A 23,025-nucleotide genomic window follows, 5' to 3' on the forward strand; every position below is an offset into this window, starting at 1 on the left:
TCGTCGTTGGTCCTTTTTTTTGACATAACATTCTCGGCTGCCTCCGGTCCGGTAGGAAAGAAACCTGTAGCCAGTGACTAGTTCCGCTATGGAGCTACGTGTTCTGTTTACGCGCTACTAAGCACGTCGAGACTCTCTTTCGAAAGTGAGATCACCACTGGCTTGAAGAAGAGGGAAAGATCACTCCTAAATGCAGCCTTTCTCTTATATACGATACCAGCAGACGCACGCACCCCTGCCTCCCTCGCTGTCAAAACTCTCCTCTCCAGTGAGACCAGCCACCTCCTTTCCTTCAACTAATTCAAGCGATTCCGTCAGTAGGAAAGTCATCTCACTGAACATTGGATTATATATACTGAAAAAAAACAACGCTAAATCGAAAGTCCAATATAGATATACAACGAATATTCGTCCCCTTACTAATAAATCAAGTGGCTTTTCTTCTAAAGTGAGGAAAGGCTCTTAGCAACCGATGACCGGCTCAATGAGCCGCCTTTGGGCGATGGCCAATCTCTTACTTAAAGAAAAATCGTCACATATTTATGTAATACGAAATTCTGAATGACTGACTTTTTTCAGTAAAATGAATGACTTGCTTCTTCCGTTTTCTTGCCTGCGCTAACGCCCCGCTACTATACTGGAATATATAAAGGAAGGCCTTACCCGGACCAATGGTTCGTAGACTCGGAGTCAAATTCTTGAGTCCTAAGGCCCTATGCCTAGGTGGCGACTCTAAACCCCTTTTTCTCCTCTTTTGATAGGGCTTTGTGGCCAAAGTCGTGATGATGTGGCAAGCGGTGCCAAACAAAATGCGGGCGCTACTGCTGGCGACTCCACTGGGGAATAGAAGCCTCAAATCTATGGTTTTTGGCTTCTCAATAGCTTGACTTGAAAATGAACCAACATTCCCATTGTTCTTGTTTCCTTTGTTCAAAATAGAATATGTAGAAACTTAGGGTTCACCTATTTTCAATAAGCACACACCACCTCACTACACCTAAGCATTGCATGCATTTGCATCTTGCATATAGTCCCGAAATAGGAAAACCCGGTGGGAAGTATTGGTTGCTACGGTCCAGGGAGCCGAGTCATACCATGAGTATATGAAAGGCCTGGAATTTCATTATCGATTACCAGATCCGGGTCCTTATTTGACTCATAGTTTTGATTTATCTCTTTTAGACTTGGCTAGGTTAGATTCTTTAAGTAAAGAACTACTTGCCATCACGGATTATCAATCAATTATGTTCTTTGGAACTTCTGTGTCAGATGTTTTTAATCACCTTGATCAAAGTCAAGTTATTGATGTAATAAGCCATTATAATATAATGGATATTTTTTTCGTATCTTTGTTGCGTCAATTTTAGGTCTTGGCTGTGCTGTCTGGTATAGCTTTATACCAGGCTTAGTGAATCAACTACCAATTGATCACCCAATGTTCACCATGAAACCTTATGATCTTATACATACCCCGTACTTTCGGGATTTTTCATTAGGTACACCTAACGATGTTTCGGCATTGGTACTCTCTGCCTTTGAACATCAGTATCCTTTTACTGAGATAACTATGAATGCTAGTGGAATCGAGCAGAATGTTCTGAGTTTAGGTCTAATGGTATCATTGTTTATCACAACTGGTAAGCTGCCACCAGGATTGTGAGAATCTACTGTGTGTAAAAGGACCAACGATGATTTATAGGGTATCTTTCCCTATTCGGAGGAGGAGCAGAAGAAGTTCTTTGGGAAGTTTGATCAATAGGCCCGAAGAGGTGTGTATTTTGTATTTGAATATGAATTCGTTTTTACTTTCTTTAACATCACAGAAACCAGTGATACGACGTCATTCGAATGTTCCTCTATGGTACAAACTTAGTGGATCAGGGCCCAGTCTCCTCCGTATGAGGGATTTATTGGGGAACCCCGAATATAAGACGGAGCTACGAAGCTCTGTAATGAAGGCTAAAGCCCTGGGGAGCAATACCTTTATCTACAATTATGATGAATCCACAAGGGTTGAATATACCCTAGCTCCATGGGTACCTTTGACAGGGAAAGATTGCTTTCCGCTCAAGATTGATGGTAATCGATTCACTATACCAATTGAAGGTGATCGGTTACCACTAGAAGGTAGATTGAATCGGAAACTCAGTCTAGCGGATGTATTCCGCAAGAGTGAGAGAATACGGAGCTTTAAGCTCTCAGATGCATTAAATTATGCATATATCCGGGACCTACGCTTTGTTATTGTGATTTGTATTATTTATTGGTATTATGTGTATTCGTGTCCCCCTTCCACTGAATGAGCATCCATTTGCGTGGACATCCCCGGATTTTCAATTATTAAGAAACGTGCTTTCTGATACCTACCTAACTCATGTTTGCTCTTTACATCCTACTGTGAATAGCCCATGCCCATGCGGTGAGCCACTCAATCAAACAGCAAGGGATCTCTTTCCCCTCAACTCTTTTGATCCTCTCAATATCAATCCTAAACCTGTTTTGAATCAAAAAACATGTTCAATATTGGTTGGGACCATCATCCTAGTTCTTGCGCTAACTGAGTCTGTTTCCCCACATGGAATTTTCATTGAAATATCAAATGAATACAAAACCAAAAATGAATCAAAGCTTATATTACATCAAACAACTAGGACTTATTGTAGTAACAAAGAATATTCTCTTTATTCATTAGTTTTTAAACTCAATGAAGTACATTCTGTATTTAAGACTTCTGACAACAATTACCTCTCTGAAGTAGGCCTTCTATCCATACAAAATTCTCTGCTTTTTGGTAGTTACTCCTTTTCTTTCACCACTACATTTAGTTATTCAATATAGGGATGATGACCGGACACCTTCTTCATTTTCTATGGAACCAACTGTTCTTGAGGACCATGTTGTCATTGGTGCTCTAGGGGCTTTATTAATTGAAATATTAGCAGCATCTTCATATTTTTGTGATTCTTGTTTCTCCACATATAATATTAAAGGATTAGATTCAGTTGCTCCTTACCACTCAAGAATCCAAGAGTGGAGGGGGGTGGAAGAACTTCTTATACTAGATTGCTCATGTTCTTGTATAACTGTTCCCACAGAAAGACTGATTGATCAAATCAAAACGATTATGAATAATCCACAACTTGTTGATTTGATCAATCGTTTTTGCAACATACCAATAAGAGATGCAAGTGGCCGTCTTTGTAGTCATAACACTTGCTTTCCTCACAAGACTTTCATTAGTGATATATTGAGAAATATTCTTTTGGAGGACATGCACAGTGTAATGAAAAAGAAATTTCGCTAGGAAGACAAGCACACTGATTTTTGAGGCCGCATCAATGAAGAAGATCAACGTGTTCCCATCTTTCAATTCGTGATCATGCACGAAACTCCCCCAACCTACCTTTAATGTAATGTACGAAATCACTCATTTACATCGCTCTCAAGTAGACTCGGAACTCTTCACTTCTGTGCCTAGCGTAAATCTAGAACTTAGCAATATGATTGGGGGTGGCTTTCCAGCTACGCCATCAATTAAGGTCAAGGAAAGGTCGGATTCTCTACCTATCACGAGAGAGGGACTTGAGATCATCGGAACTTTGGATCGTGTTTGGAGAAGTACGAGAGTTTTCTCTGTCCTATGAAGGTTTTTTTCTATGCTGGAGGGCATAGGCCCCTTGACCTAGAAATGGATCCAACCTGACCCAAAGATCATCAGGAAAAGGGAGTATGCCTCCAGACTGCTAAAGAATTAGAAAGCCTCTTTTCCCGTTCGTGACCTATAGCCAATTAAAAGAAAACGAAACTAGGATCATAGGACTAATGACTGGGATCACTTGACTCCTCATCTCTCTCTTTCTCCACCGAAAGAAAGCCTAGTTCTGAAACAATAGAATGACCCGACGCTATCCCAGTTCCAGTTTCGCTAACATGAGTAGGTTAGGCATTCGAGTAGCAACCGTCCTTAGGTAAAACCTTATTTCGCCGGGTGTGATTATAGAATTCTCGATGATGCTTTTCACAACACAAGGCAACTCTGCCATTTCATTTACTATCTAAAACTTTTGACGTGACATCTGATCCTTACTCCCTCACTCACAGCAGTACCTGTTAAAGCAGAGACTGCTTATCCTAAGAATGACAGGTATTGCTGCCCATTTCTCATTTGAACCTGAGACCTGTAGCTGATTCAATAAAATCTATACTCTTTCCTATTAACTGGGAATAGTCCTTCTATTCATTGCCTTTCCTTCTTCGTCCAGTAAGGTATGAAGCACTAGCTCAACCACACCAGATTCTAGCAAAAAAGCTTTTCTTCCAGGGTAGTGAGAAAAGAGCGGTTAACGGAACACTGACATATTCTGATTCACGAGAACAAGTCATTGGGTTACAGACCATCAAATAGTCCCAGTGATCCCGGACAAGCAGTAGCCGCTGCTGCTTGTCTTCCTTTTACGGGTTGTCTATCGATCTCATAGGGTTCACTCCCTCAAGTGATGTTCTTCGAGTCGTGATGCTGTGATTGTCGTCTTTCGAATGTTGGATTTGTCTGGCATGGACTCGATCCTTCACCGTTTAAATAATATCATCAAACCAAACTCAAAATCCTCCCCTACTAAATCTTCTGAGTTCTAGCTTTCCTCAACCTATTGATAGAGTTCTTAGCCTACCGGTGACCGGCTTTCAAAAAAGCACCTTTGGGCGGAGGTTTCTCGATCAACTAACAACCTTGAAGAAGAAAGAAAGCACTTTTCTTATAATACGATAATAAATAAGTACTCTAAGTTGCAGGGAAGAAGCTAGATCAAGAGTCAGGGAATTCCTGATTGAGCAACCTTTCCATTCCCTTTTCCTTGCCACCATAATGATTCAATTCCTAGTAGTATCAATGAGACAAGTCGGTTCATAGATCAAGAAAGAATTCAGCTGCTTACAGGGACGGTTACGCGATACGTCTTTTCATACTCGCCTTTTCTTTAACCCAGCTATCAACCTAGCCATTCTCGCTTGTTGCTTTAAGGGGTCTCCCCACTTTATGTGGGTATATATATAGGCTTCGTCGAGAATACCAACGGCAACTACAGGTTTTATTACGGGACAGCTCATTTCATATCGATCTATTATGCGCCTCCGCATCTAGCATTGGGTAGACCTCATACAATAACTGTCCTAGCTCTACCGTATCTTTTGTTTCATTTCTTCTGGAACAATCACAAACACTTTTTTGATTATGGATCTACTACCAGAAACTCAATGCGTAATCTTAGCATTCAATGTGTATTCCTGAATAATCTCATTTTTCAATTATTCAACCATTTCATTTTACCAAGTTCAATGTTAGTCAGATTAGTCAACATTTCTATGTTTCGATGCAACAACAAGATGTTATTTGTAACAAGTAGTTTTGTTGGTTGGTTAATTGGTCACATTTTATTCATGAAATGGGTTGGATTGATATTAGTCTGGATACAGCAAAATAATTCTATTAGATCTAATGTACTTATTAGATCTAATAAGTACCTTGTCTCAGAATTGAGAAATTCTATGGCTCGAATCTTTAGTATTCTCTTATTTATTACCTGTGTCTACTATTTAGGCAGAATACCGTCACCCATTGTTACTAAGAAACTGAAAGAAACCTAAGAAACGGAGGAAAGGGGGGAAAGCGAGGAAGAAACAGATGTAGAAATAGAAACCACTTCCGAAACGAAGGGGACTAAACAGGAACAAGAGGGATCCACCGAAGAAGATACTTCTCCTTCCCTTTTCTTCTCTTACTCAATTCAACAAAGGGTTCAGAGATTATAAAGTAAACCTGAGAAAGAGTGACGGAGACAATGAGAAGTTGGGGAATTGAATCAGCTCGACCCTTTCCTTTCCATTCTATCTTTTCTTACTTGAGAAGAGGTCAAATGATCAGTTTCATGAATCTGAGCCCGAATCTTCAATGATTGAGTTGCAGGGAACGACCAACCAATAGGGAGAGGAGAAGAAATGATCAGTTTCATGAATCTGAGGTCAAGATCAAGTTGCATTCCTTGTGAAAGAAGAAATGATTGAGTTGCTAGTTGGAATAAGTACGATAAGTGTCAGAAGTTGAGGAATTTCATCTGATACAGGGAATGACTGATTGAACAACCGATGGATGAAATACCAGAACAGAAGAGAAAGGTAAATTCATCATCAAGGCCGAGGAGTAGCTTCTTTCTCTCTTTCTTTCATCCGTCCGCTGTGAATCAATTCTCAGTTCTCGCTCGACCCTGTCTTTTATTACTTGAGAAGAGGTAAAGATATTACTTTAGAAGAGGTAAAGACTAGCGAAGCAGCTTTACCGAGAGGGATAAGTAAATGAGCTTTACAGGAATGTTTCAGAAGAAAAAGGTAAAATAGGAATCAGAAAGAGATAAAGGTAAAAGTAACAGAAAGAGGAAGAATCAAGGTTTACGAGGAGCGAAGCAGCTCTCCAAATAGGGAGAATGAGTTGTTCCATTTCATCTGACCCCCTGAGAATGAGAAATTGCGGTAATAGAGAAAGAGTTTACGAGCTAAAGATGTTCAATTGGGTTTCCTTTCAATCTTCAATTTCCGAAGAAAGAGAAAGAGGAAGAATAAGAAATGATTGAGTTGCAGTTCTTTCCCCTTGTTCAGAAAGGCAAACTAAGCATTCGTTCGGACTAGTTTACGAGGAGCGAAGCCGCTCGACCAATAGGGGGAGGAGCTTCAAGATATGTAATTATCGAAGAAAGAGAAAGAGGAAGAATCAATGAGCTAATTCGTACGAGAAGTTTCATTCATCCTTGTAACAGAATCAAGGGAAAATAGGTGAAATAAGAAAAAGGGAACGACCGGAGAGTCGCTTCTTTCTCTTCTTTCTTTTTTCAGTCACGATCAGAATGAAAGGTAGTTCGCTGGGACTGTCTTTTGCTACAAGAAGTTGGTTCAAATCCAGCTCGTGACAAAGCCAAAGGAAATTGCATATCTATATCTGGGTGCCCCTTTTCGCTGGTAAATACGGAGTAGGATCCACCCTGGCATCTGAATTTTCTCTCGAATTATCTATACCCTGTTCAATACTCACATCAAGCAACGGAACTAATGCGTTAGTGAAGTATATTATTTCTTGGAGCTGAAGGGAATGAATCAGAATCTTTTTATAACGAATATACTACCGATCTCGTTGATACTTCTTCTCTTAACAATTTCCCAGTTGAGAGTTCACGAACGAAAGCAGCTAGGACTGATCTCTTTAACCCTACGGAAATTCATTCTCTGCCTCTACTCTTACGGGAGTAATTCAAGGATTTCCCCTTGAGCGTAGGTGATTAAAGAAAGCCTTTTAGCATATTAGAAGTCGAACCGCTACCTTTCCTACTCCCTCTGGGAAGCAATCGGGATAAAAACCTAAGGACTAAGCACTCTTTTAGGGTTTTCAGTCTTCTTTCTGTAATGAAAGCAACTCTTTTCTTTACTCAGGCAAAGAAAAAAGGTTAGAGATAAAGAGTCAAAATAAGGGGTAGACTGATCATCCTGAAGCAAGACGCGATGTGATACAGTAAAAAGAAAGTTTTGTTTAAGGAGGGCAAGTAGCGAGTTTTTCGCTATCCCGAATCTTGGTTCTTGACCAATAGAAAGCATGGGAGTTGAACAGAAAGATGCCAATGTGGACGATAGAGAGAAGAAAGAGGTATTCCAAACCAAAAGGATAGACATTCAACAAGGAGAAGGTCACGCCCAACGGCTTGTTGTTAAGGGTTTAAGTAAGACTGGATTGGATGAAAACATTGATTATAAAGATTAGAAAGACCGGGCATCCAATATTCCTAAATAGAAGAGAAGGAAATCTCCCCAAGAAAAGCTATTCCAACTGAAACTGGATCGCAAGCAGAGGCAAAAGCAAGAGAAAGAAGTGAATCAGAACTGGCAGGAACCGAGATGGAAGGGGGTGTAAAAAAACTTGCAGGGCTTACTAAAATAGAGGGCAAAGCAACTCAAACTGAAACTTCAGCTGGCTGGTTGCACTATAGACTGACGCTGGAATAGAATAGCAGCCTAAAAAAACCTATTGATTCCATTATCCGGCCTTCCAAGCTGTCTTTGTCTTTTCTTTATTAACTTCTATTTTCGCTTAGCTTAAAACTCAAATCAAAAAAGATTAGGATTGACCTAGACCTCTTGCTTGACCGCTCGTATGCACTCTTCCGCCCTCAAAAAGGCATATTGACCCTAGTTAATTATTTTGACAATGGACGAGACTTTGATTTAGAATGAATGGTCCTCTTCGTGTGCCTAGAGCAAAGAGAACTATATCTGTAACCGGCAGTCAAAGAATTGAAAACCTCAGGGAACTGGTCACTTGCAAGAGATAAGAAAAGAGGAAAGTTCGAGTGGCTTTCCGCTCCTCTTCTATTATTGGTTTCGCTTTTTCCCCCGCCCCTGCATGGCATTATCATGACTCACCTGCCTCAATATCGATTGAAAGCATGCGCTGGTTATGGGATGGGAGTAAATCGAAATCGGGGAGAGAAAAGTTTCTTCCCGACATCAGCATGATGAACTAGCTTCTTCCCGGATAAGGCCATTTCTCTTTCGAATCAGTGCATTAGCTATAGATGCTGCCCCCCCCCGGCTACAAGAACTTTTCTATAAATCGAAGAAGAATGAAAGAACCTCACTCAATAAGACATATCCCTGCCTGTCTTCCCCCCCTCCTTGGATCCACCCCTCGTTTTGTATTCCTTGCCCCGCCGTCGCCCTAGCTGACGGATGTTACCTAGCTCTCACTTGCTTTGCAACTTTGATTTAGGACAGAGGTGTGAACAATTGAAATCATTCCACTTTCATTTTCCCGTGATTTTGGGCATAACTGACTTTTCTTTCGTAGACTGTCATTTTGGATTGCATTTTTGAGGAAACCCCGTCAAAATGGGTATCAACGTATTTCCGCTCGTAGACAGACATCGAGATTGTGAAAGTTGAAAAAACCCCGTCTTTTTGGGCGTCAAGTCAATTTCCCTCGTAGATGATGATTGAAATCGGACTTCTTGCTAAAACAGCGTCTTTTGGGTATCCAGGGATTTGAACTCGGTGACGAAGATTGAAATTGCTGAAATTTGATCTCCATATATATGAAAAAAGAAAGTCGTTTTCTTTGTCTTCTCTCTCTTAGCCGAGCTACTTTATTGAGTTGAGGACTGGAATGCTTGCTTTCAGCTTTCAAATGAATTCTCCCCATATCAAAAAAAGAGGAAAGAAGGGTTTTTATCGAGATAGAAGGAAGTACGCCTGGATCAGTAACGGATGCTGATGAAAGATAGGCTATGGGATGCATTTGGAGCGGATGCATGGTCCTCCCAAAGGACACACGAACTAGTCACTCGTGAATAAAGACTGTTCCCATATACGACCCAACAGGCCCATACGCCCAAAGAGGCAACATATATAAGGAATAGACAGCTCTAGGGTATCGATGAAGGAGCGTTAGAATTCCTCAATCGGGGAAATTGTCCCTTCCTCTCGTGAGAAGATGGTTCCGTGTCCCTCCGAACAAAAGTCGTTGTATATAACGTCATGGTTGTTTTCCTTCCCTCTTCAAAGACATGTTAATTTGATAGTTCCATCGGTCCGGATAAAGATGTAAATGTCAAAGAAAGAGAGATAGATTCACTGCATGGATTAGTGGATCTACTTTCCTAGTAACGAGATCTGAGGAAAACTGGTTCAGCAATAGCATAGAATGGATGTACCAGCTTTCTGTAAATAAAGGAAGAGAAAGGTGCTTGGCCTTTCTTGTCTCAATCCCAACTGCTAGTTCCCACTGGTGTACACCTGTAACTGAACCTGTATCGGCGGTGGCTGTTCATCCATGGCAGTCAAGCTCTTCTGGTCTGTGTTCGCTACCTGGGGATGAACAAGCTTCCCGAATCCACGTCCATAGCTTTACAGTCTCTTTTTCAATGGTAGTGAATCTCTCTCTGCTGTGCTTGTTGGTATGGGAAGAAAAGTCGTGATAGGCCCTCTCCCTGGTGCTTTTACTTCGACCTGTAATCTTTGCCTGGGAATTGGAATTTCTCCTGTGACGAAGACCATCCATGACGATCAAACCCACATAGATAGGGACAGGCCTTCAAACAGCACGTGTCGGGTCCGTCTCGGTAGGCTCAGCCAGAGCAAGATCTGTCATAGCTCGATCCCTTGATGGATAAATAAATGCCTTTGTCCCTAGAAGTCTGGCTTCCACAGACTACAATAAAAAACCCCTGCCGTAAACCGTCTTGCTCTTTGACCTTATCGAGATACTGCGCGTATCGCTTCTTTTTTTTGTCCCATCAGGCATCCATTGCATCAGGTGAATTCTCGATCCCCTCATTTCAACGCCACCGCCTGTGCTTCAAAACGGAGTTTCTGCGCGCGCTATCAGACTTAGGGATCAGTTCATCATCACTAAAAAAAAACCTTCCTTTCGAAAAGATCCCATCCAAATGTCTATAGTCGCATACATATCCCGTTATATACGTGATTGTTCGCTCGATTTGGCATGATGAGAATCGACTCGAAGATCAAAGACTTCGCCATCTCGATTGCTAAAAGCGAATTCAAAAGATCGATTTCCTGCTTCTGCAAAGGGTGGAAAAGGCTCATCTGCTCTCTTCGGTTGAGCTGTCCACGACACGAATCCCTCTTTCCTGTAAATATCGATTTTCCTTTTCCCGGTCTTTTGTCCTGTAACAGCAGTCACATCTGGAATCTCGAATCTATCTCTTAGCTGGTCTGGTCCAACCCCTTTTTGTTTGATGACAATCGGGAAGACCTTGCTAGCGAAGTAAGCAAGAAAAGGGATGCCATTAGTTTAAAAGGTAGACTTCTCTTTTCTCGCTTGTTCCCGACGGCTGTTTAGGAGTGCATATGAGTTCATGAGTGCATGAGTCAAGGTGCGCTTTTCTTCCAATCGAATAGATTCTATTAAAGCAAAACCAAGAGGAGAAGAAGAAAGATTCAAAGATTTACAATACTCGAGATAAAGAGGTCAACAAAGAATTCTTTGAGCTATCGATGAAATGGCCAGTAGAGTTTGATTTCAGCATTGAGAACTTCTTTCTTAATCCGAGAGGATTGAATCTGTACTTCCTTCCCTTTAGAGTCAGATCTCTTCAAACCTTTTTAGAAAGAAAGTGTAATAGCCACTGCCCCCCCTCTGAAACTTGGCAAAAAGCCCTTTCCTATTTACTCCTAAATTGAGAATCAAATTCCATTTTGATGCGGGTGGAGACTCTCAATAGTTCAGTCGTAAGGCCTACATCTGCTCTTCTAGTGAAGTTAGAAAAAAGCCTACTAGCTGACCGGCACGAAATCGGAGATCTTATTGTCTTGTGAATCTCCAAAACAAAACCTTCGCTACAGTCGCCAAATGGAATTTCATTAGCATTACCTAGCTCTAAAACTAGGGAAAGGCATGCTGCCCTGGATGAACCGATCGAGTCCCCCTATACTTGAAGACTGCTGCTGAGAGTGAGTTGAAGCTAGCGATCTCTATTCTAGCCACATTCTCCTAAAAGTTCCAAATTCTCTTTTTTTTTGATTCGGGACTCACTTCGCTCCCTTTCGAGGTGCAGGAACTAACTAACTGCAGCTCTCATTGCTGCTTGAAAGACGGAGACTCTTACCATCCATTTGTCGGCCTTTACGAGTGCTCTTGTTAGGTTCTTAATGAGGAAAGTGCCAGGTAGTGCCAACTAAGAGAAAGATGCAAATAGTCAAGAGCCGCTACTATTGAATAGAATTCCTCGGCTAGCTTAATAAAAGAAACGTAGTCTTAACTAAGCATAAGTCCTTTACTTTATTTCCACGAGCTTCGAAAGATGGGATGGAGCCTTCACTAATAGACAGATGGGATTGAAGGATAAGCAACTACATCAATCAACTTGGCAGCAGCAAGGGAGGTTTCTCCCGCTATGGCTCTTCCCCGCTGGATGAAGTTTTCTTCTTGTATTGTAGCTAGGGGAAAGAAGAAAGAGCTCTAATTGATGTTCCTGGTCCAGCTCAGTCAATGATTACACTTGACACCGTCTCCTCATCTCTGTTTGCTGTCAATCTGTCCCTATCTATAGGATTTTGAGACCTGGATCGATGTAATGCCAGCTTGAAGCTCTGTTCTATGCCCGCCCTCTGCCCATAAAGAGATGTGGTACCTTTCACTCTGCTTTGTAAAAAGTTTTTTGCAATGCCGAAAGGTAGAGCAGCTTCAAGGTCTTCGGCAACGAGTGAAACTGCAGACCCAAGTGGAGATCAAAGAGCTGCATCTCAATCAACGCTATTTTCCGATCTGGATTTGAAGGAGGGTGGGCTTCTTAGGTAGGGACCACCACAAGTCTTCCAGCCGTTCTAGATATCCTCGTGCTGATTTGATTAAATGACTTCCTCATATTTTACTTCCCCATGGCGAACACCTATTCGTGGAAGAAGTGCTGTTGTTGTGAATAAGGTGGATCCTTCTTTCCCGTTTCATCAAGGAATGGAACTCGACAGAAAGAACTGATTGTACTACATCGACGGAATGGGCTGCTTCGAAGGCTTGATCTGATACGCTTTCCTCTTCATCCACTGAGTGCTCGGGGGATAGAAAGCGGGTTGTCGTCAAGCGTGACGAGAGGGCAGAGTTCCTTCTTCATACCATACTGAGCTGCCTAGCTCCAAGACTTGTAGTTGAGCCTATTACTAACCTTTCCTAGCCTATGGGGAATACAAGGGGGAATCCTCACAGTCAGATAGCTATGAGTGAAAGAAGAAAGATAGTTTAGAGTTTACCGTAGCTACTTCTGACCCTGGCAAGACTTTGAAAGTTGGGGAAGTATTGGTGAAGTCGAACTCGAAATTTCGTAGAATAAGATTCTTCATTTGATTCTAGAGTAGTCTTCGCTGAAGTTTGATCTCAGGCAGTTCAAAATTCACTTTCCGATTTTAGTAGATGGTGTCAGAATGCATTAAGGTCGGTTGATTGATGGTCGATCGGCTAACTGAACCCGCATCAAGGACATCCAAGACGTACGGAAGAACTTCATATAAAGGGAGTTCTTGCATTGGGGCTTGCTTTGATGATGGGTAGGCTTGTTGTGCTTTGGCCCTTCTGTGGGCTTTCATCGAGGTTTCATCGAAACTGGACCATTTTTAGGACTTTCTTTGTGATGGTTCATGTAGGCTTGGGTCTTTCATTCGGGCCCTATTGGGGTGGGGCACCCTGTGGGCCAATGCGTATAACTTGGGCTTTCTTAACGTGGCTCATTTGACGACTCAGTACATGGATGTCACGAGTCTATTGGCATAGAATATTGAATCTTTTTCACGTAAGTGTACAAAGTTTGTTTGTTCATACAGGCAGTGTGATTTGGGGATCTTTTGTTTGCTCCGCAAGGTAGCCAGAGCCTGCCAGTTTTTCACTAAATAGGCATAAGAGTATTTTATAACAGCGGAAAAGTAGTGCGGAGAACTAGTCAGAATTGGGCCAGCCATCCAATTCGTGACGTGGATGATCCGCCGAATCCATTGCTGACTTCACCACGATCGATTAGGTGAAACGGTTCTGCAAAGTTTGTTTGTTCATACAGGCAGCGTGGTTATAGTAGTCAGAATTGCGCCATGCAATTCGTACTGCATGGCGAGATTCCTCTACCACTCTATAAATGGAGGCTCGAAAAGTGTCTTCACTTCATCAAATTCAAATCAAAAAATTGAGTACTAGCACGTATGGCTATGGATGCAGCAAACAGGCTTTCTGCAATTGCAGCCGAAATGGGGCAACTGCAAAATCAGATTCAAGAGCGCCGTAGCGTAGAGTGCTAAACCACTTTTTGAGGAGTGTTAGAACACTGGATCCTGCCTGGAAAGAAGCGCGCATTCGCGCTGCCAGAGAGCGTATCGAGGATTTGGAGGGGAGGCTGCAAGCGCTGCGGGCGGAGCAGCAAGCACTCATAGTGCAGGCAGTCACCCACGGGCACCGGGGATACTAGAATATTCCGTCGACTCTTTTGTTTAGATTGTCTGTCTGTAGACGCAAAGTAGTGTGTTTTAATGCATGACTTTCTTTGGCTTTGTTTAGTAGAGATCTACTCCGATGCTTACTGGAGTCCTATTTATGCTAACTATCTTTGTTTGGTTTTCTTTTGTATGTTTGCATGTATGGGAACCCTAGTCAAATTTACTACTTATGCTTTTAGAAAAAGAAAGACTTATTCGTATAAATGTGCTGAAAATTTTGTTCTTTCCTTACCCTCTCCCTATCGGTCGAGCTGCTTCGCTCCTGCGAAAGATCTTTTTCTTTTTTTGATTTTATCGAAATGAAATGGAAACTCTTTTTTTTGTTATATGCCCTATACCCCAACAATTTCTTTGGTAGATCCTAACACGAATTATGTACACAATGAGGATCACAATCATTGATACAGTTTGGGTACCAAGCTATCAACTCAATATATTTACAAAAAAGCCTTCGATGTAGTGATGCAATTTTGATACATAATCAATCCTATTTGTTTTTGTTTATTATGAAAATGAATCGAATCCTATCAAATCTTTATATATATCCTTTGAATTACTCAACTATATCCTATGAATTTCATTTCGCACCGGAAACTATTCTAGGAGAAGTTCGAATCCGTTTCGTTCGGATATTGATCGGTCTTGGTTTGACATGGTTTACGCGTTACTGGTTCCCGGAAGAGTTAATATCTCCATTAGCTAAACCCTTTCTTACCCTGCCTTTGGACTCGTATTTTGTTTGTACACAATCAACGGAGGCCTTCCCGACATATGTTGCAATGTCTTCAATAGCATGCTCTTACTTCGTCTTTCCCTTAATAAGTCATCAAATTTGGTGCTTTTTGATCCCCAGTTGCTATGGAGAACAAAGGACGAAATACAATCGATTCCTCTATTTAAGTGGTTCTCGCTTCTCCTTATTCCTGTTCCTAACTCTTCCCCGGGTAGTTCCCAATGTTTGGCACTTTCCATACTTCGTGGGTGCAACATCAACAAATTCGCTCATGATCAAGTTACAACCTAAGATCTATGACCATATTATGTTAACTGTTCGTATTTCGTTCATTCTATCGGTATGCTCCCAGGTACCTGTAATTGTGATCCGTTTGCCAGAACTAAGGGGTCTTTCTGTGGAAACCTTCACGAACAATCGTCGTTTTTTGATGGTTTTTCCGCTTTTCACAGCAGCTCTTTCCACACCTCCGGATATCTGGTGCCAAATCGTCGCCCGTTTCCTTATTTCTTTGATAATCGAGTTGGCTATCTTTGTGGCATCGATTGTACAAGTTCGTGAAGAGGGCTGGACGAGTGGAATGAGGCTCGATGTAATTGAGCTCGACCGATAGGGAGAGGGGAAGGCTCGATCGACAAAAAAGAAGAGGGGAACCCCTAGAACCTGGCAAAGTCACTATCAATGAATTCCCGAGCAATTCTCAACCAACATATGCGATTCATTCCCGTAAAGATTCTAACACACAGAGGACTCCTTACCTTAGGAGCGGGATAAGTGATACATCCCCGGCAAGCGCCGGTGAAGAACGCAAGCAAAGCTGGAGCTCGGGCATTGTTATATTCCATCAAGAGAAAGGAGGCAGACTGGTAAGAAGGCCGGGGGAGCGAACCGAAAAGCTCAGCTTTGCGGAACGGACCAATCTTCCGTACCGCGCCCCCTTACTCTCTCTCTATAAAAAAAGCCTGCGGGAAGCGCGAAGAGCTAAGCCACTAATGTCGTGGCGAAGGTTATACCTCAGAAAGTCAGCGAAGCTAAGGTTTCGTATGTGTTTGTTATATCCTTTCGATCGAGCGACAACTTCTAAGGAAGGCCTGCATTCCCCTTTGAAAGAAGTCAAAAAAAAAGAGCGATAGGGAGGAGAGAGAGAAGGTTGCGGAAGTGCTTCTAGATCTCATGGAATAAGGCTGAATTTGGAACTCAACTTTCCTGCTTTCATAGAAAAAAAGAATTGTGGAGATGAAATCCTGATTACATTACCGCAGGCCAAAATTTGATTTAGAAGAGCAAGCCATGCGAAATCTTACTAAAGAGAAGCACAGGGGAGACACCCTAGTAACACAGGCACCTCCAGAGCCCACATTCAAAGTCTCCTTCGAGAAATCGACGACCCAAGACACAAATCACCAAACACACATATTCATATGAGGAAGAGATCGCCCGTTTTCGATATAAAAACTTCAACAGCTGCGGGAGAACGCTTTCTATTAGACAAATAACCTTGGTCGACATAGAGACGTGACGGAACTCTCTCTTTACGCCTCTTCTCATTAAGGAATAACGACTTGGATGCGAACATTTCACAGTGAGAGACTATCTAAGCTATTTATGTTTAGGTGGGACGGTCAAAATCAGACCGATTTAACTAAAAAGAGCTTGTAAGAAAGGCTATCCCGTGCAATACCTCCGATTCCAAATCTTCTTTTTGCTTTGAGTTGGGACAACCCAGCTTAAGTAGTTCCGGTGATAAGGGGTAAAAGGGGCATAGACCCACGTTATACTCTTTTCTACAGCTATAAGCTGTACTCTGAAATGGAAACCTCCTCCACCTATCAGCTCCTTCGCTTGTCCTCATCCCTATGGTATAGTTCATCCAGGGATTTGAAGCCAGAGGAAGCACATTTCCTAGCCAGTTAAAGGCACCTTTGTATGAAACTTCTGCCTTCTTATTGGCCTCGTCCCTCTATCTTGGCTGGGTTATCCTGCATTACACTGAGGCTATGTGATTCGAACCTATGGCCATCTTTCTTTGAATTTCAAGATTATCAAAGACGATTTCATTCCATGTTCGGGTTTGATTTTCTCCGTCCTGGTTCACCCATACAGCAGAGCTGGAAATCCGGTTTACTCTACAACGACCGGGATGCTTGCACCTTCTATGGACAAGCCAAAGGAGGACCAACCGGAAAGGAAAAAAGACGAAAGCCCCGGAAAGAAGGACAAGAGGTCGATCCGTCCGGGTTCCATCTAAATCAACCAAATCAATGTTTCCTGGGACTTTGTGGAGCAAGTTCAACCATAAGGCACTGCATCAAGCAACTCTAGGTTGTATAGCCTTGTGGTGTAAGGCTGTGTAAATAACTGGACCTTACCACCGGGCTCAAAGGATCTCATTCTCCGTTATCGGATTGGCTCGTGCTGGAAATGGGTTCCTCCCTCTCATTTCCTTCCAGGTTCGCTTTGAACTTGGGGTGGATTAACCCACAATCGGCCATGGGGTCACGAGGATCTGATCCTCAAACAGGGCAATGATAGACAGGCATCGCTAATCTCTTCCTAGCCCTAGTATTCTGAAATCCTTTTTTCTAGGATCTCGTATGACCAATCCACGATTCCCAGCTTAAAGGAATGGCCTAGATCATCAGTACCTGGAAACCCTTCTATGGGCAATCCCTAGTGATTGGTGCCCCACCCATCATTCCCTATACCCTTATGGGTGGGTTGTAGAACAGAGAAAGCAGACCGGCATCTGTTATTCCTGGTTCCAAAAATGCAGGATACGAAGTACAGTCTATGACGAAAATCTGAAGAGAGATGTTGCATAAAACCGTAGAATGCTACGTAGATGACCTAGCCGTCAAAAGCCATAAAAGAGTCGACCACTTGGAATCTTCGATTGCCTTTAGGTAACACAACTTGAAGATGAACCCTATAAAGTGCTTCTTTTCTTCGGAGTCTCGTCAGGGGTTCCATCCGAACTAGGAGAATCAGGACAAGCAATACAGGCGGGAAAAAGATAGCAAGGGAAAGGCCTTACAACACAAAGTCTTGCTCATTCTCGATTATACTGCCTAGACGGACTCAATAGATGAAAGGTGGAGGTGATTGCATTCTCATACTTCTTGGAAGCCTTTCCTACGCCTTGGTTCACCACTGCGCACTCTCCATATTCTATTAGGCATGAGAGATGCGGGTTAAGGCAAGGGCTGCTTCTTTGGTTGATTGCTCATCAAACCCTAGCTTGCCCATGAAACTCTTTCAGTTGGGAGTCTGAATGAGTGAGTTGGCTATGGAGTTGATAATGACATTCTCTACAGCAAGCACAGTAAGGAAGCCTAATGGTCTCATTTCACAGACCATGCTTGGAACGCTTCTTCCTTAGTTAGTGCTTTAGAGAAAGCAGATGCTAACACAACCGAATAAGGAGAGGTTTGAGGCGGAAGAACTCAGAAAAGCTAGCTTGCCCCTAGATCGACATAAAAGGGAGTTTATTACGGATACCAACCCTTTTTTTGATACTAATCCTCCCTAGTAGGGCTTGTAAAAGCATCTGGGAAGGGAAAAGACTGAAGGATTATGAAATTCCCTCACACTCGCGGCACTATGAAAGGCATCTAGGAAGAGCAGATACCTTATTCAAACCTATAGGTATAGGAAGAGAACTTGTTTAGAATGAGTCTCAGGCTGACGAATGAGGTTTAAGCGCGTGCAAGCTTTTCTTTTCTTTTACATATATAGAGTAGAGTAGGTGGGACTCATTCCACTCCAGCTTTCTACACTCAACAGAAGCCGCTCTAATCTAAGTTGAGGATGGGCTTCAACCCTTATACAAAGACTAAAAGGGCATAGCTCTCGTCGATTCTCATTCATTCACTATGCTCTTGGGCAATCCAGGCATTTGGATTGAATCTGTAAAGCCTGATTCCAGCGTTAGAATCCGTAATGGCAGGAGGAAGGTTTCTAGCACTATGAAACGACTCTCCTTTCTTTCCTTTTGGTGTGAATGCGGGAAAGCAAGGCAATACAGCTATCGATCAATAAGCTGCTTTTAGAATCATGTTTAGTTCTCCTCATGTACCAAGTCCGTGCGACTGCGGAGAGCCGGTTGCAAAAGATCTCTTGTCTCCGAAGGAAACCTTTGACTCTTCTATCTAAGACTAGTAGGGTAAAAGCTTTCTCTTTCTTTATAGCATAACAGCCTAATACCCCCTTTCCTTTACTAAATACTAAAGAAAGGCCCTTCAAGCGGTACGGTAAGTTTCATTCCCGAGCCATTTTCTTATGAGAAAGGCAAAGCTCGAGTGCCGGATATTTTAGGTGACGAAAAAAGCTAGTTCTACTCTGATCTGACTCTTGATCTAGCTACCGAGAAAAAGGAAAGTCTATGATGCCCGCTCCTTTCGTCTCGTCTTCTGGTGCAAATAGCATTTGGGAGAGAGTGTTGGCCTTATGGCGAAGTGCGGGGGGACTCAACGTACAGCAATAGCTCTCCTGAAGATGGAGACAGAGGGTATATGGGATGGAGTAGAGCATGCCAGGTGAAGAAGGTGCTAACATACTAAAACAATAGGCCTTCTTTGAAGTCGTTAATTACTGAATATCAAATGTCACTTTGTCTTTCGAACTCTTCAAACTCACTTTCTTTCCATTCCTTGGAGTTACGGAGCTCTTCCCACTCTCTCCTTTCCTCTGCTTCCACTGCATCAAAAAGATCATCTTGGGAAACAGCGTAATTTCTATTTTCCACCACTTGACCAACAGGATTTGCTGCAGTCGAGCTTGATGCTCCCGAAGACCCCGAAGGGGCCATCATCATCTTACCATCTTCCATCTCCGAAGTGAGGATGAACCTCACAACACAAGAAAACCAATGGCCAAAGCCACACCGCCGGAGCATCCACTATATATCAAAAAGGAAGAGAGGGCGCGGCCCCCCAGAGAGACGAGTGCGGCTTTCCAATATGATGAGATGGAAGTCCGACTGATACCAAAAAAGCTATGTGCGATATGAGACCTATTCTTTGGCTTGATAAGGTGATGGATCGCGAAATTGACGATGCTATTATGCTGACCCATTCTGCTAATACGAGAAAGCGAGGCAATGTTTTTCCAACCGGAAGACCAGTCCCTGGCTTTGGAAAACTAATGGACAGCATTCTCCTTACCACAATCAAAAAGCACTACGGCAATGGCGCTAAACCTGCACTCTCATTCATCTCCTGTGAACGAAGAGGCTCTTTTCGCTCTCTACAATCGGGTTGAAACCCGGCTACGAACCGGCTTATAGAAGGATTCCTTTACGTACGCAATTTCTTACTTAACAAAGAAGCAGACTCTTAGGAAGAAGACATTACATAAGGTATAAGGGAAAGAGATAGGATTGAAACTGGAAGACCGAGAGACTAGATCGAAAGCTTAAGCGCTACGGGGATGCGCATCCAAAAGGAGAAAGATTACCTCGCTTAGAAAGACATAGCACAATTGATTAAAGAGCTGTACAATCTAATTAGATATCGGTAATACATACGATTCAAAAAAGAAGGAGAATTCAATTACTAGAGGACTGAGTCACAAGAAGGCACATTCCCCCGCTTTCACTTACATTAGTCCGAGTCGAGGAAAAGAAAAGGAGATTACTGCGGGTCAGCCGGTAAAGAGTCTCAAGGAAAGAAAAAGGCATTGTCCCCTTAGCCTTAGCCGACTTCGACCAAACAAAGATAGGAAGACTTCGACTAAGTCCTCTTGACGACTAAAAGCCAACAATCCCAGGGTTTATAAAAGTTTGGAGATTGAAATCTTAGTTGTTTAGCTTAGGTCCATCAATCAATCTCTCATAAACCCCTAAGCGGAATCTATTAAGCTGAATCCATATGGGGCCGGCAAAAAATTCCTTGTAACGCTCTAAGAGGGTAGTGAGGCTTAGATTCCATAGAGTTCAACCTGCATTGGGCTTTAGTTAAGCCTACATCCATTTTAGTAGAAAAGGATCTTTTATGTAGCCCAACTCATAGAGAGTTCTGTCACTTGGTCTGAACCCATTTCTTCTATTCCTATGATTGTTCAGTGATGGGTTTTCTCCTTTTAGGATTAGGTTTCTATCCCATATCGTGTTGTGCTAAGCTCATTTCTCTTATTAGGTCTTACCTTTTGTACTCTGTGGACGTTAATATATTGCATACCCTGCAAGTCATTAATTATCCACACATGTCATACATCTTTCATATAGGATGATCTTAGAAAGCACCTAAGTGTTGGACATTTGCATGATACAGGTAACCCATAGCCTAGAAAGAAGCAGGCAAATCGCTCTAGGTAAAAAACCTAGAGCCTCGGAAAACTACTTTATAAAACGAATACTGCAGATCGACATCGGGGGTGGCCAAAACCTAGGCTGTGACACTTCCTGTTGAGTACAGTACACAATGTTGACTTGAAGTTCGTTTACACAGTATGAGAAAGACAATTATCAAGAATGGGACAAAGCCACTTTTTTAGATTTCATTCTTTAATATAACATCAACATAACAATAACATGAGAAAGCGATATAGGAATTTCTCCCATCCATCAACCGAGAAAACCGCCAGCGTTACACTATCCGTTCACGCGCTTATTTTTTGATTCAAAACAAAGACCTCCACTATACTAGTGATGGAGGACCAGCCCAGCCTTACGAAAAAGGGGCAAACCCGGACCATATAAAGCAATTCCATAGGGATCCGAGTTCAAACTATGCCTAATCGAAGGGACATTGTTATATTGTTGTCGGACTACTTTACTAAATGGGTCGAGGCCATTCCCATGAAGTCAGTGGATCAGAAGGAGATTGTGGAAATGATCAAAACATATATTGTCCATCGGTTCGGGATACCCGAGACCATCGTAGCTGACCAGGGGACAGTGTTTACCGGGGGGCAGGTAAGGGCGTTCGCAGAGGAATATGGCATAACCATCCAAAACTTGACTCCATACTACGCCCAAGGGAATGGGCAAGCCGAGGCCAGCAACAAGGTTTTAATCAATATATCTCCTCTCCTTTGCCGATGCTCACTGAATTACTCACAACTAGTCTAGTCCATGAAATCACTACTTTAGACTTTCTTTCTCTTTTTTCATTTGGTATATTATATAGAATGAAGAAATAATAAACTAACTCTTTTACCGTATTCTAATTCTATCTAATCTATCGTGCCAAGGGAAAGATTCCAGGAATGGCTCTGCTCTAAGAACACGGGATTCTCTTACCTTAATTACTTTTTGAAGACGGTACCGGGTAGGACCGGCCTCTGTATTTTGATTTCCACTATAGCAAGTAGAGTAAGCTCCAGCCCTTATAGAGCTTATTACCAAAATAGCCTTTCTTTTTTTCTTTCTTTCACTAATTCCTCTTAGCAATTGGCAGGGAAGGTAAGGTCCCACCCCCCCTTACCAGAACTCCACTCTGATACGAAGAGTCTGTCCTCCGGCTGGACATGGGACTGACGGGGACTTATTATGAGTTATTTACCGGGGATCGGAATTGTCGAGGTTGGCTTTCGACTTTGAACATATTCGAAAAGACTCATAGATTACTGAAACGACGGTTACTGCCGTAGCTTTGGCTGCTTGCAATTGATAATTGATGGGCCGACCATTTTGACCGTCCTCCCCCACACCAAGTAGCGCTCTAGATAGGCCGAAGCGATGTGAGCCCCAACACTGGAATAGTTTTAGTAAACTGTTTGGTTCATAGTACTTCAAGTTAAAGCTAGATTACCTCTTTCCCCGCCTTTTGGCTAAAGATTGACCAACTTCCCTGGCCGAATAGAAGAAAGGGGCTTCCATCCAAGGTTTAGTATCCTCTGGGTGCTATCGTTGATGTTGATCGTATCCCATTAAGTACTATAAAGGAAGGGCAAGGTTTTTCTATCAATCTCCTGGCCGTGACTAAAAAGGGCTTGTGTTCAACTCCGCGGGTTGGCTGGTTGGAAGGGATTGCTTTCTGCCGTCTGTTTTTCCCTTCGAGATCTTCTCTTAGCAAAGTAGGTTCAAGTCACACTTTTGGCTTGCTACAAGCTGGGCTCAGGGACAGCAGTCAGCCGCTTCCCCTGTCGTCGTCAGCTCGTTCTTGACAGATCCGATCGGGTGTTCATAATCTGGAGTAAAAGGATTCGAACCTTTGCATGCCGGTACCAAAAACCGATGCCTTACCACTTGGCTATACTCCATACGGCCTTGTTTTGGACGGTAGAACGGGGAGAGGGGGAAGGGAGAAGCAGGGCTCGACCGA

The 23,025-nt window shown here is 42.6% G+C and overlaps 1 pseudogene across 1 annotated transcript in view; it reads right to left on the minus strand.

Moving 5' to 3' along the window:
- LOC150031535 (NADH dehydrogenase [ubiquinone] iron-sulfur protein 2-like) overlaps positions 1-23,025 on the minus strand; it is a 58,790-nt pseudogene continuing 35,765 nt past the window's right edge. The window contains exon 4 of the transcript XR_016525747.1: positions 1-23,025. This exon is cut by the window's right edge and continues 29,785 nt beyond it. The product of XR_016525747.1 is annotated as an NADH dehydrogenase [ubiquinone] iron-sulfur protein 2-like (transcript).

Source organism: Benincasa hispida, unplaced genomic scaffold (assembly GCF_027475165.1).
Source record: "Benincasa hispida cultivar pf3 unplaced genomic scaffold, pf3_genome.v1.1 HicScf1166, whole genome shotgun sequence".
In the NCBI taxonomy this organism is placed as follows: Eukaryota; Viridiplantae; Streptophyta; class Magnoliopsida; order Cucurbitales; family Cucurbitaceae; genus Benincasa; species Benincasa hispida.